Source organism: Gorilla gorilla, chromosome 21, assembly GCF_029281585.2.
Source record: "Gorilla gorilla gorilla isolate KB3781 chromosome 21, NHGRI_mGorGor1-v2.1_pri, whole genome shotgun sequence".
NCBI classification, from domain to species: Eukaryota; Metazoa; Chordata; class Mammalia; order Primates; family Hominidae; genus Gorilla; species Gorilla gorilla.
This window is the reverse complement of record NC_073245.2, coordinates 31,727,949-31,750,774: the sequence shown is the minus strand read 5'-3', so window position 1 is coordinate 31,750,774 and position 22,826 is coordinate 31,727,949.

Here is a 22,826-nt window from a genome sequence, read left to right as displayed (position 1 = left end):
TTTATATCAATTATCTCCAATTTACTCTCTAGATCTGAAGCAATCCAAATCAACACCCTGACAGACTTTTTCTATGTAGAAAGTTGTGAATTTATATGTAAATGCAAAGGGCCAGTGTGGTCAAAACAATCTTAAAGAAAAAGATGGAAAATTTACATGATCACATATCAATAGTATCCCAATAGTATCCGGACATCTTTTTTCTTTCTTTTTTTTTTTTTTTTTTTGAGACAGAGTCTTGCTCTGTCACCCATGCTGGAGTGCAGTGGCCTAATCTTGGCTTACTGCAAGCTCCACCTCCCGGGTTCACGCCATTCTCTTGCCTCAGCCTCCCAAGTAGCTGGGACTACAGGCGCCCGCCACCACGCCCAGCTAATTTTTTGGTATTTTTAGTACAGACGGGGTTTCACTGTGTTAGCCAGGATGGTCTCGATCTCCTGACCTTGTGATCCACCCACCTCGGCCTCCCAAAGTGCTGGGATTACGGGCGTGAGCCATTGCACCTGGACCCGGACTTCTCTTTTCTAAAGATACTTAAATTATCCAATCTACATGGTGGAAAGAAAAAAGATGGTTTCAGAGACCTATGGGATGATATCAAACAATGTAACATATGTGTAACTGGAGCCCAACAGGAGAAAAGAGTGAGAATGATGCCAAATATATATATATTTGAAGAAATAATTTCCAAAATATAACTAAATACAATGGAAAACATCAATTTGAGATTCCAGACATTCAGCAAACCCCAAACAATAAAAAGAAAGCACATCTAGATATATCAGAGTAAAGCTGCTAAAAGTAAAAAGAAAAATCTCAAAAACAGAAAGTGGAGAGAAAAGATGTATTACATAAAAGAAAAAAATAATTACAAATGACAGCTGATATGGTTAGGCTATGTCCCCACCCAAATCTCATCTTGAATTGTAGCTCCCATAATCCCGTAAACCCCCCAGTGGAAGGTAATGGAATCATGGGGGTCAGCTTTTCCCTTGCTGTTCTCGTGATAGTGAGTAAGTCTCATGAGATCTGATGGTTTTATAAAGGGCAGTTTCCCTACATATGCTCTCTTGCCTGCTGCCATATAAGATGTGCCTTTGTCTCCTTTGCCTTCCCAGCCATGTGGAACTGTGAGTCCATTAAACCTTTTACTTTATAAATTACCCAGTCTCAGGCATTTCTTCATAGCAGTATGAAAATAGTAGACAAATACAACAGCTGACTTCATGTCCTAAACAATAGAAACTAAAGGACAATAGAACACTACATTTGCAGTGCCAGCTGAAAGGCAGAGAGAGATGGTCAACCCAGAGATTAATATCCGGTGACAATACCCTTCAACATTGAGGGTAGCCTTTGGTCCAAGGTGGCAGGGCTGAGCCACCAGCACCTCCCTCTGCTCCCTAGCTCTCCACACTCCATTGTCCTGCCTGCCACCATGATGGAACAGTCCAACTCCTTCACCAAGGACTCCCAAATGACCGTGGCTCAGATCCAGCAGGTCAAGCTGCTGCTGCTGCAGGGGCCACATGCCAGTAGCAGATTGCAGCCCACAAGCAGCACGAAGCGTGGTGGATGGACTGCATCCTCTGCATCTCCAAGGAGCATGGGGCTGTCCTCCTGGAAGGGCAACCTTGCCAATGCCATCCATTACTTCCCATGCAAGCCCTTAACTTTGCCTTCAAGGATAAGTACAAGCAGTTCTTCCTGGGGGTGCAGACAAGCGCATGCAGTTCTGGAGGTGCTTCGCTGGCCACCTGGCCTTGGGTGGCCTGGCTGGCACCACCTCACTCTGCTTCATGTACCCCCTGGATTTCCCAGAACCTCCTGGCAGCAGATATTGGGAAATTGGGCACAGTGCATGAGTTCAAAGACCTGGGAGCCTGGCCGGTGAGGATTACCAAATCCAATGGACCCAGGGCCTGTACCAGGGCTCCAGCATCTCATGCAAGACATCATCATCTACCCGGCAGCCTCCTTCCACTAGTAGGATACAGCTGAGGGCATGCTCCCCAGCCCCAAGAACATGCACATCCTGGCAAGCTGAGTTACTGCAAAGACTATGAGGGCCATGGCCAACATGATCTCCTATCCTCCCACACGGAGCTCAAAGGAGCCCACATCATGTATACAGGGACCCTAGATTGTTGGAGGAAGATCTTTAAAGATGAAAAGGGCAAAGGCTTCTTCAAGGGCGAGGTCCAATGTCCTTGGAGGTGTCAGGGGCTTTGGTGCTGGTCCTGTAAGAGGAGCTGAAGAAAGTCATGAAGTGCGTTTGTCTCCTCCACAGAAACAGGAAACAACAGAATCATGGTGAGTACTCAACAGCTGCAGACCATTGACCTTCAAGAAACTCCAATTGTCTGTCCTGGCCAGATATGTCTGTGGAGGGTGGGGGAAGGCTCTAGAAAATGGGTGCGTTGTGATCACGTTCGACCATCAGCATCACAATCAATGACCATGATCAATTCCATGAACTGATCGCTGGGGGGAAACAGACCCAGGGGCATTTTCTCTGCTGCTCAGACCTAGAGTCTAGTTGTTTGTAGGTCCTGAGTTGTGTGTAAATATTTATGTAAAACAAAAGAAACATGTGTCCCATTTGTACTTAAGCACTGGCTCCTCATTTGCACTGCCAAATATTTGCAATTATGTTCTGTGTGGGCATTCTGCTGCAAAACAATAAAAAGAGAACACTGAGAACCTCAAAAAATGAGGGCAAAGACATTTTCACAGAAAATAAACACTGAAAAAAAAATCATCACCAGCAGATCTGTACTATAAGAAATAGTAAAGAATGTTCCACAGGCCAAAGGCAATTGATTCTAGATAGGAATGTCTATCTACAGGAAAGAAGGAAAAGCATGAGAAATGATAAGTGAGTAGGAAAACATAAAATAACATGGAGTTTCTTTTCTTCTCATAATTGTCTTAAAACACAACTGACTATACAGAGAAAAATATAACACTGTAAGGTGAGGTTTACAAAGTATATTGAAGTTCATGTCAGGGGAACAGGTTCAGGGGAGTTTACTCTTGTAAGGTTATTACATTTGTAAAGTAGGAAGTGAAACATTTCAGACCAGGTGTGAAGTACAAACTGACAAATGGTACAAGGTTGACTTTAAGTAAGCTTTGGTAATTGAAGGATGCATATTGTTAGCCATAGAGCAACCACTTAAAAATTAAATTAAAAGAGATATTCCTAGGAAACCAATACAGGAAATATAGTCTAATAACCCAATAAGCAGATGGCAAACAACCCAATTAAAATATAAGCAAAAGGGCCATGCAGGGTGGTTCATGTCTGTAATCCCAGTAGTTTGGGAGGCCAAGGCAGGCAGATCACTTGAGCCCAGGAGTTTGAGACCAGCCTGGCAACATGGTGAAACTCTGTATCTACAAAAAGTACAAAAGTTAGTCAGGCATGGTGGCACACACCTGTAGTCCCAGCTACTTGAGAGGCTGAGACTAGAGGATGGCTTGAGCCCAGGAGGTCCAGGTTGCAGTGAGTTGTGAGTTGTGATCATGCCACTGCACTCCAGCCTGGGCAACAGAGCAAGACCTGTCTCTTTCTCTTTATCTCTATCTCCCAAAAGATTTTTTGCATACATATATGCAAAAGATTTACAAAAGAAAGTATACAAATGTCCAGCAAGTCAATAAAAAGCATTTGCATAATTAGTCATCCAAAAATACAATTTACACCAAAATGTGATATCACTGTACACCCACTAGAATAGACATAATGAAAAAGGCAAAACTTTCTTAGTGTGGGTGAGGATCTGGAGTAACTGGAGTAACCCATTGCTGGTGGGAAGAGTATGTTGAAGCCAACAATTTTGGAAAAGTGTTTCATAGTTTCTAGAAGCATATACACACTCTATGACCCAGAAATCCCACTCCTAGATATTGAAGAGAAACAAAAACATGCCAACAAAAATACTTTTAAAATATTCACAGTAGCTTTATGCATACCAGCCCCAATCTGGAAACTACCCAAATATATATCCCCATTGGAATAGATAGTGGTATATTCTACACAATGGAATAGTATACAGTCATAAAAGGAATGCTAACTGAAAGAAAACATACACAAAAATAATCCATAATGAATTATTCCACAATATAAATGGAAATTAGGACAAATTGGGAAAAATTAATGTTCATTTGGGATAAGAAATCATGAGAGCAGTTAGCATTGAGGGAAAGTAGGATATGGAGACTGAGAGGGACAAAAGGAAGTTTCTGGGTGCAGATATTATTCTCTTCTTGAGCAAGTCAGAGGCCACATGGATGTGTTCACCATCTGAAAATTCATCAAGATATGAACCTTTAATTTGTACACTTTTCTGTATACCCTTTACTTTGATAAAATAGTTTACTTTAAAAATACATTTGGCTGCCACCACAATAATCATTCTTTCAAGCAAGAATCATCAGTTGGGGGAAATAGCTGATTGGAGGCAGGTGTAACTCGCTGCCCCACTCAGACAGAGCAGCGTGCAGGGACCACATTGTGAAATTTTGCTCCAGGAACTACCACAGGAACATACCAGGAAAGCTGAGAGAATCCACAGGCCCTTTGAAGGAGGTGAATTGCCCCTGCAGGCTCTGTGAGACAGCTGAGGAACTGTGAGTCGGCTTGCTTTCCCAGCTGGGAGGCTTATAGACTGGGGCAAGTTCTCAGCCCTGCTCATTGGCTGCCTGGAAATAAACTCAGTGCTGTTGGGGTGTGGCGGGGGGAGCAGGGCATGCTGGGAGAGAGACTAGCTTTTTGGGCTGCATGGGAGCTGGGGGAAGCCTGTGGCTGCTGGCTTTCTCCCACTTCCCTGGAAACCTGTATGACACAGCAGAGACAGCCATAATCCTCCTGGAAACATAACTCCATTGGCCTCCACACCTCCATCCCCCTCAGCAGCTGCAGTAAGCCCTGCCCAAGGAGAGGCTGAGCTCAGACACACCTAACTTTGCCCCACCTGATGGTCCTCCTCACCCACCCTGGTAGCCAAAGACAAAGGACATATTATCTTGGGAGCTCTACCACCCACCACCTGATCCTCCCTATATTTCTGCAGCTGATGCACTCTTGCAAGGGCCACCTCCTGGGTGGAGGCCAACCAGCACAAAACCAGTGCACTAAACAAAAATACAACCAAGAACCCTCACTGAGTCCACTTCACTCCCCGCTGCCTCCACCAGAGCAGGTGCTGGTATCCACAGCTGAGAGAACTGAAGACAGATCGTATCACAGGACTCTTTGCAGACACTCCCCATTACAAGCCCAGAGCCTGGTAGCTCTGCCGGGTGGCTAGGTCCAGAAGAGAAATAACAATCACTGCAGTCCAGCTCTCAGGAAGCCACATCTCTAGGGGAAGGGGGAGAGCACTACATCAAGGGAACACCCTGTGGTACAGAAGAATCTGAATAGCAGCTCTTCAGTCCCAGATCTTCTCTCTGATGTAGTCTACCCAAATGAGACGGAAACAAAAAAACAATTCTGGTAATATGAAAAAACAAGGTTCTTTAACATCCCCCAAAAAATCACACTAGCTCACCAGCAATGGATCCAAAACAAGATGAAATCTCTGAACTGCCAGAAAAAGAATTCAGGAGGTTTACTATTAAGCCAATCAAGAAGGCACAAGAGAAAGGTGAAGTCCAACTTAAACAAATCAAAAAAAAAATTATACAGGATATGAATGGGAAAATCTTCAGTGATAGCATAAATAAAAATCAATCACAACTTCTGGAAAGGAAGGACACACTTAGAGAATTGCAAAATGCACTGTAAAGTCTCAGCAACAGAATCAAACAAGTAGAAGAAAGAATTTCAGAGCTCAAAGACAAGGTTTTTGAATAAACCCAACGGTGACAAAAAAAAAAAAAGAATAAAAAAATGAACAAAGCCTCCAAGAAATCGGGATTATGTTAAACAACCAAACCTAAGAATAATTGGTGTTTCAAGGCAAAAGAGAAATCAAAAAGTTTGGAAAAATATCTGAGGAAATAATTGAGGAAAACTTCCCTGGCCTTGTTAGAGGTCTAAACATCCAAACACAAAAAGCTCAAAGAACACCTCAGAAATTCATCATAAAAAATAAATCATCACCTAGGCACATAGTCATCAGGTTATCTAAAGTCAAGACAAAGGAAAAAAATAAGAGCTGTGAGGCAAAAGCATCAGGTAACCTATAAAGGAAAACCTATCAGATTAACAGCAGATTTTCTCAGCAGAAACCCTACAAGCTAGATGAGATTAGGGTCCTACCTTTACCCTCCTTAAAAAAATTATCTGCCAAGAACTTTGTATCCAGTGAAACTAAGCTGCATAAATGAAGGAAAGATATCGTCTTTTTCAGACAAACAAATGCTGAGAAAATTTGCCACTACCAAGCAAGCACTACAAGAACTGCTTAAAGGACCTCTAAATCTTGAAACAAATCCTCAAAATACACCAAAATAGAATGTCCTAAAGCGTAAATCCCACAGGACCTGTAAAACAACGACACAATTAAAAAAAATTTAAAAATTAAAAAATAAACGAAGGTTTTCAGGCAGGCAACAAATAGCATGATGAATAGAATAACACCTCACATCTCAAAACTAATGATGAATGTAAATGGACTAAATGCTCCACTTAAAAGACACAGAATGGCAGAATGGGTAAGAATTCACCAACCAAGTATCTGCTGTCTTCAAGAGGCTTATCTGACACATAAGGACTCACATAAACTTAAGGTAAAGGAATGGAAAAAGATATTCCATGCAAATGGACACCGAAAGTGAGCAGGACTAGCTATTCTTATATCAGATAAAACAAACCTTAAAGCAACAGCAGTTAAAAGAGACAAAGAGGAACATTATATAATGATAAAAGGACTAGTCCAAGAGGAAAATATCACAATCCTAAATATATATGCACCTAAAACTGAAGCTTCCACATTTATAAAACAGTTACTACTAGACCTAAGAAATGAGATAGACAGCAACACATTAATAGTGGGGGACTTCAGTACTCCACTGATAGCACTAGACAGGTCATCAAGACAAAAAGTCAACAAAGAAACGATGGACTTAAACTAAACCCTAGAACAAATGGTCTTAACATGTATTTACAGAACATTCTACCCAACAACTGCAGGATATACATTCTATTCATCGGCACATGGAACATTCTCCAAGATAGACCATATGATAGGCCAAAAAACAAGTCTCAACAAGTTTAAGAAAATTGAAATAATAGCAAGTACTCTCTCAGACTTGGAATAAAATTGGAAATCAACTCCAAAAGGAACACTCAAAACCATGCAAATACATGGAAATTAAATAACCTGCTCCTGAATGATCTTTGGGTCAACAATGAAATCAAGATGGAAATTTAAAAGCTCTGAACTGAATGATAATAGTGACATGACCTATCAAATCCTCTGGGATACAGCAAAGGTGTGCTAAGAGGAAAGTTCACAGAATTAAATGCCTACATTAAAAAGACTGAAAGAGCACAAATAGATAATCTAAGATCACTCCTCAAGCAGCTAGAGAAACTAGAACAAACCAAACCCAGACTCAGAAGAAGAAAAGGAATAACAAAGATCAGAGCAGAACTAAATGAAATCGAAACCAAAAAAATACAAGAGATAAGTGAAACATAAAGCTGATTCTTTGAAAAGATAAATAAAATTGATAGACCATTAGTGAGATTCACCAAGAAAAGAAGAGAGAAGAGCCAAATAAGCTCAATTAGAAATGAAATGGGAGATATTACAACCGACACCACAGAAATACAAAAGATCATCCAAGGCTACTATGAACGCCTTTACACACATAAACTAGAAAACCTAAAGGAGATGGATAAATTTCCAGAAATATACAACCTACCTATGTTAAACCAGGAAGAAACAGAAACTCTGAACAGACCAATAGCAAGCAGTGAGACTGAAAGGGTAATTTAAAAGTTACCAACAAAAAAAAGTCCAAGCCAGATGGATTAACAGCTGAATTCTAGCAGACATTCAAAGAATTGATACTAATCCTATTGACACTATTCCAAAAGATACAGAAAGAGGGAATCGTTTCTAAATCCTTCTGTGAAACCAGCATCACCCTAATACCAAAACCAGGAAAGGACGTAACAAAAAAGAAAACTACAGAACAATATCCCTGATGAACATAGATGCAAAATCCTCAACAAAATATTAGCTAACCAAATCCAACAGCATGTCAAAAAGATAATCCACCATGATCAAGTGGGTATCATACTAGGCGATGCAGGGATGATTTAACATCTGCAAGTCAATTAATGTGATACATCACATAAACAGAATTTAAAACAAAAAATCACATGATCTTCTCAATAGACACAGAAAAATCATAAATCATTTGATAAACCCCAGCATCCCTTTACAATTAAAACACTCAGCAAACTTGGCATAGAAGGGACATACCTTAAGGTAATAAAAGCCATCTATGACAAACCCACAGCCAACATTATACTAAACGGGAAAATTTGAAAGCATTCCCACTAACAACTGGAACAAGACAAAGATACCCACTTTCACCACTTCTACTCAGCATAGTACTGGAAGTCCTAGCCAGAGCAATCAGACAAGAGAAAGAAATAAAGGGCATCCAAATCAGTAAAGAGGGCGCCAAACAGTCACTGTTTGCTGATGGCATGATTGCATACCTAGAAAACCCTGAAGACTCATCCAAAAAGCTCCTGGAACTAGTAAATAAACTCAGCGAAGTTTCAGGATACAAACTTAATGTACACAAATCAGTAGCCCTGCTATACAACAACAGCAACAAAGCTGAGAATCAAATCCAGAACCCAACCCTTTTTAAAATAGCTGCAAATAAAATAAAATACTTAGGAATATACTTAACCAATGAGGTGAAAGACCCCTACAAGGAAAACTACAAAACACTACTGAAAGAAATCGTCAATGACACAAACAAATGGAAACACATCCCATTCTCATGGATGGGTAAAATCAATATTGTGAAAATGACCATACTGCCAAAAGCAATCTACAAATTCAGTGTAATTCCCATCAAAATATTATACCACCATCATTCTTCACAGAATAGAGAAAAAACAATCCTAAAATTCATATGGAACCAAAAAAGAGCCTGCATAGCCAAAGCAAGACTAAGCAAAAAGAACAAATCAGGAAGCATTACATTACCTGTTTTCAAACTACACTATAAGGCCATAGTCACCAAAATAGCATGGTACTGGTATAAAAACAGGCATATCAACCAATGGAACAGAATAGAGAACCAAGAAATAAGCCCAAATACTTACAGTCAATTGATCTTAAACAAAGCAAACAAAAACATAAAGTGGGGAAAGGACACCCTATTCAACAAATGGTGCTGGGATAATTGGCAAGCCACATGTAGAAGAATGAAACTGCATCTTCATCTCTCACCTTATATAAAAATCAACTCAAGATGGATCAAAGACATATCTGAGACCTGAAACCATAAAAAAATCTGGAAGATAACATTGGAAAACCCCTTCTAGACCTTGGCTTAGGCAAAGACTTCATGCCCAAGAACCCAAAAGCAAATGCAACACAAAGTTTAATAGATGGGACTTAATTAAGCTAAAAAGCTTTTGCACAGCAATAGAAATAATCAGCAGAGTAAACATACAACCCACAGAGTGGGAGAAAATCTTTGCAATCTATACATCTGACAAAGGACAAATATCCAGAATCTACAAAGAAACAAATCAGCAAGAAAAAAACAAACAATCCCATCAAGGAGCAGGCTAAGGACATGAATAGACAATTCTCAAAGAAGATATACAAATGGCCGACAAACATATGAAAAAATGCTCAACATCACTAATTATCAGGGAAATGCAAATCAAAACCACAATGAGATAACACGTTACTCCCGCAAATCAAAAAACAATAGATGATGGCATGGATGTGGTGAAAAGGGAACACTTTTACACTGTTGGTAGGAATGTAAACTAGTACAACCACTATGGAAAACAGTGTGGAGATTCCTTAAAGAACTAAAAGTAGATCTACCATTTGATCCAGCAATCCCACTCCTGGGTACCTACCCAGAGGAAAATGAGTTATTATATGAAAAAGATATTTGCACATGCATGTTTATAGCAGCACAATTTGCAACTGCAAAAATACGGAACGAGCCCAAAGGCCCATCAATCAATGAGTGAATAAAGAAAATGTTATATATATAACATGGAATACTACTCAACCATAAAAAGGAATGAAATAATGGCATTTGCAGCAACCTGGATGGAATTGGAGACCATTATTCTAAGTGAAGTAACTCAGGAATGGAAAACCAAACATCATATGTTCTCACTTACAAGTAGGAGCTAAGCTGTGAAGATTCAAAGGCATAAGAATGATATGATGGACTTTGGGGACTCGGGGGAAAGGGTGGGAGCAGGATGAGGGATAAAAGACTATACATTGGGTACAGTGTACACTACTTGGATGATGGGTGCACCAAAATCTCAGAAATCACCACTAAAGAACTTATTCATGTAATCAAACACCACCTGTTTTCCAAAAACCTATTGAAATAAAAATAAATAAATAAAAGTAAAGCAAAGCCCCACAGAGGGGAAAAAGACAGAATCATCAGTGGATGCTGAACTGTGTGGCCTGAAGGCATGATGGAGAACAGGAGATCTGGAGTCTCACTCTCTTCCCACAACACACTTATCACTCGCAAAGAAAAAAATAGTAATTTTACAATAAAGAGAATTGAGGACACCATCTAACCAAGTGATTAACATATCAACATTAACATATGTGTTAGTTTGCAAGGGCTACCATAGTACCACAGACTGGGTGGCTTAAATCACAGAAATTTATTTTCCCATACCTGTGGAGGCTGGAAGTTCAAGATCGAGGCATCAGGAGGGCTGTTTCCTTCTGGGGGCGGTGAGGAAAGGGACTGTTCTTCCAGGCCTCTCTTCTTGGCTTGCAGACAGCCACTCTCTCCCTGAGTCTTCATAGCATCCTCCATTTGTACATGCCTGTCCAAATTTTATCTTTTTTTTTTTTTTTTTTGAGACAGTTTCACTCTGTCACCCATGCTGGAGCGCAGTGGTGCAATCTCAGCTCACTGCCTTCTCTGCCTCCCAGGTTCAAGCAATTCTCATGCCTTGGCCTCCCAAGTAGCTGAAACTATAGAGGTGTGCCCCCACACCCAGGTAATTTTTGTATTTTTAGTAGAGACAGGGGTTTCACCATGTTGGTCAGGCTGGTCTCAAACTCCTGACCTCAAATGATCCACCTACCTCAGCCTCCCAAAGTGCAGGGGTTACAGGCACGAGCCACCGCACCCAGCAGATATCCTCTTCATATGAAAACACCAATCATGTTGGATTAGGGCTCGCCCTAATGACTTCGTTTTAACTTAATCACCTTTTCAAAGAACTTGTCCCCAAATCCTACCACATTCTGAGAAACTAGAGGTTAGGGCTTCAACATCTGAATTTTAGGGGACATGACTCAGCCCATGACAATGCGTACCAGTCATGAAACAATAGGGCACCGTGGGCCTCAAGATAGAAGAAACTGAAATGCTCACAGCATCATTTCTGCGACTTTCTTGCCGGAAATCTCAAACCTGCATCTCATCATTAAAAAAAAAAAAGAAAAGAAAAGAAAACCTAAATCGAGGGATATTCTACAAAATAACTAACCTGTACTCAAAAGTCTCAAGGTTATGAAAACAATGGTTAAGGAACTGTTCCAGATGAAAGGAGGCTAAACAGACACAAATTAAATGCAATGTGTGATCCTAGACTGGCTTCTGGCCCAGACGAAGGAAACAATTGATGAAATTTGAAGAAAGTCTATCAGTTGGATAATAGCATCATATGAATGTTAATTTCTGATTTTAATAATTGTGCTGTGGTTTATAGGAAATGTCCTTGTCTTTTGGAAATTTTCACTGAAGGATTTAGACATAAATATAAATTTGGGGGATCTTGGTGAAGAGTCCTTGTATCATTTTTGCAACTTTTCTGTAAGTCTAGAATTATTTCAAAATTTAAAAAAAAAGTTACAGAAAAGTAATACTTTTAAAACTCTGCAATTGAAAGAAAAAGTGTGTGTGCGTGTGTGTGTCTGTGTGTGTGTGTGTGTGCCTGAACACATCTAGCACCCACAGTACCTGATAAAATTGAGGATATCCATTTGCTTATTCTTGCATATTTATGTAACTAGGAATTATTGATATAGTAAGTTGAAACCGAAGGCAAAATGTGCCTAAACTTATACCATCTAGGAATCAAATTAATTGGCAGAGTGGCCCTTTAAAATAGGGGTGAGTGGGTAATTTGCTCAAAGACCTTCATCTTGGGTTCCTCAACTGTTCCCACAGCTTTGGCTCAAATTCTGGTTAAAAGTAAAATTTCAAGAGCGTGGACCCTAATTAAAATGTTGCTGGTGCTGCCTGGATTTATATTTAAAACCAAAGTCAGAGTATAAAATTTCATGTGACTCCGTTCTCCTGTGTTTTACCTCTGAAAACATTATATGACTGTCACACAATCCCCAAAATTAAGATGACAGACATTTCCCCTCCAAAGATGACTATTTCAGCATTGTGTAGGTTCAGGTTCTAACCTCCCTCAATCAGGATTTGACTCAAATCTTCCACGTGGTTATCTCCTTATTTGTTCAGCCAGCAATCATTGAGTGTCCAACGTATGCCAGGCACAGTTCTGTAAACTACATGAGTGGAAAAATAAATCAGACATAGAAACTGTCTTTGAGGGGCTTGCCTTTACCTAAGATGTTGAGAATAAATGTTTTCCCTTTATTCTTAAAATTATTAAAAATAGGAATTATTTGGCATTAAAAACTGAGGCATACTGCCTTAGTTTCCTAGGGTTGCCATTCATAACAACAACAAAAGCCCAAAACCAAGGTGTGAGGAGGGCCAGGCTCCCTCTGAGACTCTGGACAGAACCTTTCCTTGCCTCTTCCCTGCATCTGAGGGTAGCTGTCAGTCCTTGGCATTCTGCGGCTTGTAGCTGCATCAGCTCCAACCTCTGCCCTGTTGTGACACAGTATCCTCCCAGTATGTCTTTCTCCACATGGCATTTTCCTCTTCTTGTAAGGACACCAGTTATACTGGATTAGGGCCCACATTAATGACTTCATGTTAACTTAGTTGCATCTGCGAAGATCCTGTCTCCAAATAAGATCACATTCCCAGGTAATGGGGATTGAGGCTTCAACACATCTTTCGACAATTCAACAATTCAACTCCTACACGCACATTTCAATAAATGAATTTGGTCTTCTCCTCGGGGAACTTAAATCTTCCTAATGAGAACACAAATTTGTGTTTTAGACTTGTTTTCCAAAATACTATAAATGACTCTCCATGATGTGAAGGGCATCTTTCTGGGCCTCAGGAGAAAGTTTAAACGTAGTACTTGCTTAGTTAGATATGTGGGTGAAAGGATCTGTTCAAGTGTAACTCTAAGTATGAGGTCTCAAGGCTGCTCTGATCCGTTATTACACAAATATTAAACCTGTATTATCCATTATTACATAAATATTAAAAACCTGTACTTTGAGCTGGGAACGGGGGATGCAGGGAGGAGAGGGGAAGGGAAAGTGCCTAACTGTCAGGGTAGAGGCGGCTGGATCCCACCCCCAGCCAGAACAGCCATCTTTACCACCTTACCTGCTGTATACACTGGGCTCCTGCACAAAGATCCCCTCTAGAAAACAAACAAAGCAAAACAGGGGTTCCCAACTTAAAATATTTGAAAATCAATGGCTTAGATTTCTGGGAATTTTTTTCATATAGATTGAGGGGGTACACATGCAGATTTATTACGTCGGTATATTGTGTAATGCTGGGGTTTGAGCTTCTGATGAGCCCATCACCCAAATAGCGGACACAGTACCCAGTAGGTAATTTTCCAACCCCTTCTCATCCTCCCAGCTTCTGGAGTCCCCAGAGTCTCTTAATTCTGTCTTTATGACCTTGTGTACTCATTATTTAGCTCTCACTTATAAGTTAAACGCAGCCACATTTTATTCCTATGGTGATATTTTCCTTTCCTTTGTCTTCTTCATAAAATTAGGCTGGTCAATTTATTTTCCAGTTTCAATTATATTTTCCAAACCATTGTTTCTCTGCTCCTGTACTAATAAAATGCTGTCATCGTAGGTCCCTGCTAATAGTAAAAATGTTTAAATAGTGGAAAACTAAAATATTGTTCCTCGATTTTTCTGACAATAATTCAAAGATTTTTTCCTTAAAAAAAAAAAAACGAGTTCTCTTTTAAAATTCAAATTCCAGTATTGATTTAAATGTTATTACCACTGATGTATGAAAATTTCAGATCTTTTTTCTTTGCATTTTTAATCTTTTCTCAATACACTTTCACCTTCTAACTTCTTGACTCACAGAAGAAAAATTGTATGAATAAAGTTAGTTTTCTACCTTCTTCTTGCCATATCTTCTTTTTTCTTACCTCACTGTCTTTACATCCTCCCTACATTATTCCTTTACTGTTCTTTTCTACTATGCTTACACTTCCACAGTTTTTCATTTCTTTATTTTTCTAAACCTTCTTTATTTCTAATTTTATAGTCACATATTTTAATAAATTTGAATTATTCTATTTGGCATTTTTTATTACTCTTACACCACTTTTAGTAGAAATTTAAAATATACTGTCACATTAAACATCTTTATTGAAAAATTTTCGAGGTACAGATGGATTTAAAATTTTTTTTAACTCCTGAACGACCGCTTGGACAGCATTTTCAATACTTTGATGTACTGTACATACTTCCAGACCTTTGCTATGTAAATAGTTTTTATTAAAATGTAAGCATACTGTAAACTGATATTTGTGGATAGGCCTAGTGAAATTGCAGGTAATTCACAGGGAAATCTACAACTGGCAGCAGCGAGCGAGCCTGTGGTTTGGCCCTGGGGCGCAGCGTGGAGAGGAAGCGGCTATGTCCCAGCACACCCGTGGAAGCGTCCGCGTGCCCCACTTCTGGGCCCAGACGTGCTGTCAGCTGCATCAGTGGAATCCCATACTGGCCCTCAAAAAGCTAAGGGAATCATATCCATCCACCTCCTCCCCGCTCCTCCCCAGCACCCCAGTCCTCACATCCTAGGTCCTCCGTGCTCCGCCTCTGATGGTGTGGAATGTGCTGGAACGCAGGACCCATCGAGCAGCTGCTGAGAGTGCCACAGCGCCCAGGCCACAGCAGCCAACCCTGAGGGGTGGCCTTAGCTGCAGAGTCACCCCCAAACCATGCTCAACCTGGCCCACTTCCGGGATTTAAAGTTCCGACTCTCTCGCCGGAAGTTGGGAGCGCTCTGGAGGGCCACTCATCTTCAGAGCTGCCCCCTACAGCCTGGCAGTTTTCTGCCGCCCACTCCTGCTTCGTTCTTGCCCCTTGCTCTCCAGGTGCAGATCCCAGGAACAGCTCCCAATGTGTCCAGAGTTTGCTCCTGCCGGTGGGTTCATGGTCTCGCTAATTTCAAGAATGAAGCTGCAGACCTTAGGGGTGAGGGTTACAGCTCTTAAAGATTTGGGTCACGGACCCAAATAGTGAGCCATAGCAAGGTTTATTTTGAAGAGTGAAAAGACAAACCTTGCACAGCCTGAAAGAGGACCCGCACGGGTTGCTGCTGCTGGCTGGGGTGACTAGCTTTTATTCCCTTACTGTCCCCTCTCATTTTCCATTTCTGTCCTATCAGAGTGCCCTTTTTTAAATCCTCCCTGCGATTGGCTACTTTTAGTATCCTGCTGATTGGTGCATTTTACAGAGTGCTGATTGGTGTGTTTTACAATCCTCTTGTGGAGTGAGAAAGTTCCTGATTGGTGCATTTTACAATCCTCTTGTAAGACAGAAAAGTTCCCCAAGTCCCCACTCGATCCAGGAAGTTCAGCTGGCCTCACCTCTCACCAACAGGCATCCCTCAGGCTCATCTCCATCTGAGTCAGCTCACTGGGGACCCCAGCCTTGCACTGATAGATGGGATCCCAGAAACAGCAGCACCGATATTTCCTCCCTCTGCGGACCACCAGGCTCCCCTGGCTCCTCAACATTTTAACAGATCTTTGTATATTCAGTTTAAAAAAAAAATGGGGCCAGGCGCAGTGGCTCACGCCTGTAATCGTAGCACTTTCGGAGGCCGAGGTGGGCGGATCACGAGGTCAGGAGATCGAGACCATCCTGGCTAACACGGTGAAACCCCGTCTCTACTAAAAATACAAAAATAATTAGCTGGGTGTGGTGGCAGGAGCCTATCCCAGCTCCTGCGGAGGCTGAGGCAGGAGAATGGCGTGAACCCGGGAGGCAGAGCTTGCAGCGAGTCGAGATTGCGCCACTGCACTCCAGCCTGGGAGACAGAGCCAGACTCCGTCTCAAAAAAAAAAAAAAATGGTAGCTGATTTTATTTTGCCTTTCTTTGATCACTACTGACATTTGTTTCTCTTGCTTACTGGGCATTTTCACTTGCAGTTTGTGACTGTTATATAAATTATATTATTTTCACTCAACCACTTTCTCCTACTGATTGGTAACAGCTTCTTAGATGAATTGTTAAAGCTTTGCTATACATTACAATTCTATTCCTAGATGTATTCTTTATTGTCTAATGCTATTTATAACGTTTTGAAATAAGCTGAAGTTTTTGTTTGTATTAGGCCAAATGTCTCAGTCTTTTCCTTTGTGACTTAGCATTTCTAATATCATATATACAAAATTCTCAGTCCCTCCATGATTATATGAATATTCACCAGAGGGAAAAGATGTCTATAATTATTTCAGTGAACATTATGAAGTTGTCTATAAATTGGAAAAACTGTTATTTGTTTTGTCAATGTTTAAAAAAACTCTTAATTTATCAAGGGAGAAGATAAAAATCAACCACTATGACATTCAGAAAGGCCTGTGCCCTCCCTCTTGCAGACTCTGAACTCATTCATTTTCACAAGCCAACCAGGTGTCCTGGTGCAGTCTTCTCCAGGATTATCTTGGCCTTTATTGCCTTGTAAACTGTATTTCCTGGGACCAGGACCAGCAACATAATTTGCAGGGCCCAGTGTGAAAAGAAAATGTGGGGCCCCTTGCTCAAAAAGTATTAAGAATGTCAAGAGAGTAACAACAAAGCATTAAACTAAGTATGAGGTTGCACAGGGGTCTCACACCCATGAAACTACCCTGCTCAGAACACAAAGAGCAAACCTTCTAGATCAATTCCTTTTACCAATTAGATTAGTCAAGTCAATCAAAAATATTTTTCATGAGTTTTTCACTTGATTAGTTCTTAAAAAGATGTGATTGAATTCTTTTTAACTGAATTAGGTGGATCTATTAGAATGGGGGAAAATGTGAGGATGTCATTAGGCTGAAAGTTCTGCAAACAATTTGGGGGCAATATTTGAAGTTAAAATCTGAGATCTATTATCTTTGAAGATCCCAAAGTATAATTCCATAATTAGATAATAACTGCCAATAATGATCTCTGGCCAAGATCCTGGGCTAAGAGTGTTTACAGGGAAACCTTCATGGCAATCTCATGGGTCAAGGAGTCACCCATTTTACCGATGGTTCACCCATGGATGGATCACCGATTTTACAGATGCAGAACTTGAGGCTTGAAGGAGAGCAAGTAACTTCCCCAGTTAACACTGACAGTCAGCAGCAGAACAAGGGCTCAGATTCGGGTCTGAATTCAGAGCCTCACTCTTGGCCTCCGTGTTGTTCTGACATCATGATGACTGGTCCCACCTTCTACAAACACAAGTGAAAATCTGGATTTGGAAAGTGCTATGGTTTGAATATTTGCCCCCTCTAAAACTCATGTTGAAACTTAATTCTCAGTGTGGCAATATTGAGAGGTCAGACCTTTAAGAGGTGATTGAGTCATGAGGGTTCTGCCTTCATGAATGGATTAAGCCATTCACGGATTAAAAGATTAATGAGTTAATGAATTAATGGGTTATTGATTAATGAGTTATCAGGAGATTAGGACTAAAGGCTCTATAAGAGGAAGAGAGACAAGAGCCAGCACAGACAGCCCTTTGCCACGTGATGGCCTGCACCACCTCGGACTCCACAGAGTCACCACCAGCAGGAAGGCACTTAACAGATGCAACCCCTCAATCTTGGACTTCTCAGCCTCCATGAACTGTAAGAAATAAATGTTTTTCTTCATAAATTACCCAGTTTCAAGTATTCTACTGTAAGCAACAGAAAATGGACCAAGACAGGAAGGCAGTAGGGAGGCTCACCTGGTGTATTGCATGTCATGCATTCTTAAGATGATCCTCCTACTTGTAAAAGAGCCAAAGCTCCTGAATGCCACTGAACTTGTGTGCCTGCATTTCAGGGCTGAAGGAGGTGGAGCTACTCTGTTTTCATATAAAGGCAAGGAATTTTTTTCTCCTCTGTATAAACAGCAGGTTGTTTTCCTTGTTCTAAACTGAATGCCAAGCTTCAGTTAAAAAAAATTTTTTTTTTTTTTTTGCATAGAACATTAAGGATTGGGCAATTGCATCTCAAAATCCCAAGTGTTCAAGTTCCATGTAAGTGGCCAGCATTTCAGGTGCTTACTTAAACCTTGCCCTCACCCAACAGAGTTTAAAAGCCGACAGTTACAAGCTTTGCATTAGATTAACCTTCTGCCTTTGATCCTACCAAAAACAGTAGAATCAAAATGACCTGTTCATAGCACTGTGTTACTTATCTGCTTTTGTGGCTGCCTACAGACCCAAAATGAAGCTAAAAACAAGAATTGAACCATCTGCATGATTTAAGCCAAAATCAGGGAAAAAATATATATATTTTAAATATATTCCATGTATATATGTAACTTCTTCAGTTTTCCAGTTTACTTTCTGCATATAAACATCAAAATAAAATATCAAACATATTTACCTTTTCATACTTCCCACAGTCCCTTCAGGATGCAGACAACTGGACTGAAGTTTTCAAAAGACATTTATTTGTTTTTCTCACTCATATCTCATTTGATAAGAATTCAGAGGGCCCCCCAATTTCGTACCTAATGTTTGTTTAGCACAGTGATAGCCAGTGCTTTTAATGAGAACCCTGAAATAAGATGCAGAAGTGACTTCCAACCATTAAAAATAATATTGTAAATATGATGTTGCAAAAACTATATTTTATAATATTTTAGAAATTGAAAAACCCTTTTAATATCAATTATTTATCTTTTTAGTGGTGTCTACTCTGGTAGATCACCTAACTTGGCCATAAGTTTCTCCCATCCAGGTATGCATGCCCCTTTGTAATGTGACTTTGCTGTTCTTCCATAAAGAGGTAGAGTCTCCTTTATCATCTCTTGAATCTGTGTTGGCCTGGTGATTTGCTTTGACCATTAGAATGCTGTAGAAGTGGTGTTATCCAACTTTCAAGGCTGGCTCTTAAGAGATCTTGCGGCTTCCACTGTCACCCTCTTAGACTGCTGCCCTGGGACTGCTAGGTAAGAAAGTTGGTCTAGCTTCCTGGATGAAAAGAAGCCATGCAGAGCAGAGCTGAGAGCCCCAGTCAACAGTCAGCAGCCACGGCCAGCCACGTAAGTGAGGTCACTTTGGGCCTTCCAGCTCAGCCAACCTCCAGCTGAAGGAAGCTGCATGAGTGAGCCCAGGGGAAACCTGCTAAGGAACCACCCAGCCAACACACAGAATCATGATAAATAATAAATTGTTGTTGCTTTAAGCTACCACATGTTGGTATGGTTTGTTACACAGCAATAGATGGCTGATATATATACAGTAATGTTGCAAATGTCATATACAAATAACTCTGCATTGCATTGGAGGCTATTGCAAATGTAGGGACTCTCCAATTGTGACATTATACAGACATCAGAAACAAGTAAGATCTCAAGGGTAGACTCTTCACTTGTGGGCAGGGAGAGAAGAGCCACTGAAGGACTTACAAGTATCTCCTGGTTGTGCAGGGATTAAGCAGGGCTCTGAGGCCAAACTGTATAAATTCAAGTTTTGGCCCTGCCATTATTAGGTGGGTAACCTCAGTCAGGTTATGTTACCTCAGTTTCTTCATCTGGGATGCGGGGATAGAAACAGTACTTCCCCTGAAGTCTGCAAGAACTGAATTAGAAAGCGTTCATATTTTGAAACATACATGGTACCTAGTAAGAGTGTAATAAATATTAGCCTTTATCATTGGAGGTAGAGAAAGCCTACATACTTCATAAAAGCAAATTTAATATCAGAAGATGTCAGCCTCCATTTGTGCAGCTGGCTTTCCTGTACTCTGACTTTTAAAACTGTAGCCTTCGCACTGGATGCCGTCAATGTCACGTCTTTCTTTCCAGAAAAGTTTGGGGAAAAAATAAAAAATAAAAAATATGGCTCTTTCAAGCCTTTAACTTTTTTCTCCTACTATTCTCTCTTTTGTAAGCCATAATACTTCTTTTGAATACTTTACACATGTGAGGGTATGAGAAATTTATTTTTATCCAAGGGAATCACAAGTTTAAAAGCTCTACATGGATAAAAACAGATGGAAGTGAACTAGACCATTTATTATTTTCATTTGTATTAAACTCTCAAAATAAACCTTTTACCGGACCAATACTTAACCACCATTACCGATTGTAACATCACAGCTAAAAATGGAAATTGCAAGAAAAAAAAATCTGTGCTAATTTGTTTTTATTTAACTAAACAAAATGAAATTCTTGCAGCCAAAATTCCTTCTGATGCTGAGCCTAGTGTAACCTGAATAATTCTCTAAGGCTATGTTATCAAGACAATTAAAAATAAAATGTTGGCTGCATTCTTGACTGAACTGGTAGATCTTAATTGATTCCAAGCACCACTCAGATACAAATGTTATTTTACATTCTTGACAGAATCCATTCCATGTGACCACAAGGAGCTGAACATGCTTTCCCTGCACTTTTTTCCTCTCTCAGTCCTCTTATGCCTCAATGTAAATATTATCATGAAGCCTCAACTGTTAGACTTGACTATGGTGTTATCCAAATTTAAGAGAGTGACAGTGTGCTGAGCATAGCAACCTGGAAGTTTATACAGGAAGAAATGAGACTGGCCATAAGCTGTGGAATGTGCTTAAAAATAGAAATTCAAATTGCAAGTGCCTCTCTGGAGCTTCTTTCAGAAAAGCATCCTTTTGCGGTAATATTAATCACTATCTGATGGTTCAAATGACATCATAGGATAGAGGAGTCTGCGCGGTTTTGAATATGTTAGGCACCTTTGATTATTTTCAAAGTTTCAACAAGAACGTAAAACATATTGTAGCCAGCACATTTTCTTTTAATTTTTAAATTCATGCATATTATCAGAGAAATGAAATCCATATGCTTGTAAAAATTCATTTACACTTTGCACTTCAAAATGTGTGACAGAGTCTCTTCATAAATCTTTTAATGTCTTTGTTTACTTTTGCAAGCATCCGGTTTGTGAGAACAAACTCCAAAAATTTGGAATCAGAACCCAGCTGCCATATTCAATTAGCATGCACCCTTCACAGATGACTAATAGGGCTGTAGACATCTGGAACAAACTCGTGGACACTCTAAAACTAAGACGCACTGTTAAGTAAGAAGGCCTGATGAATGCTTGTGAATGTTACTGTAACAGTAAATTCTACTGCTACCTTTTAAGTCATCTTTTGTCACTAATTTGGTGTGTGTGCCTTGGAAGGCTTAGAGAATTTGAGGATTTCCTCTAGTTAAAGTTCAGCAATATATGAAGCTCTTACCTACATTTTGAATTTCAAATGACATCTGAGAAGGACAGGACGTTTCCTCTCTCAATGGCCATAAAAATCTGATAGGATCTTTCAAAGAGGGAAGATTTGAAATGTAACTCTTCCCGAAGATGATGAGTTAAAGGCTTTTGTGCTATCTTGTGGTGTCTCCAGTAGCAGCTAGAATACGTAGCTTTGCCTTAACGAAAGTCATTTACTCATCAAAGAGACACAAACTGAAGCCCAACATGGCTGCCCGTAATCATTGCACTAAAGTCAGCAGCAGATGCAACAGGCTTTTCAGCCCCCTTGAGGTGAATGCGTTTTCCAAGCAGGACGAGGTCTCTGCACACCAGTTCTGGATCTGTAGACATGACACAAAGCATGATCAGATAAAATTGATCTAAGTGGACTTGCTACACAAACTCTGCTTCAATGCAGTAATGGCAGTGACCTGCTGGCTGTTAATCCTCACAGGTCTAGCCATGAAATCATCAAGTAGTCTTAAGGTCTTGGTGAATGTCCCAGGGCCATCAGATATGATTAGTAGGTGATGGTGGCTCTTCCCTCTGATGCTGTCGAGTGCTCCAGTAAATTCAGAGACTTGCGTTAGCAGTCTTGATGGGCTCTGGATCATCAATGAATCTAATATATAGCCAAGGCCAGGTGCGGTGGCTCATGCCTGTAATCCCAACACTTTGGGAGGCTGAGGTCAAGGTGGGAGGATGGCTTGAGCCCAGGAGTTCAAAACCAGCCTAGGCAACACAACAAGACTGCATCTCTACAAAAAATTAAAAATTAAAAAATTAGCCAGGTGTGGCTAATAGTCGTAGCTACTCAGGAGGTTGAGGTGGGTGGATCACCTGAGTCTAGGAGTTCAAGGCTGCAGTGAACTATGATCAAACCATTATACTCCAGCCTGGGTGACAGAGTGAGATCCTATCTCAAGAAACAATTTTTTAAAAAATTATATATATATATATCATATATAATATACATTACATATATAATATATGTATTACATATATAATATACATTACATATATATGTATTACA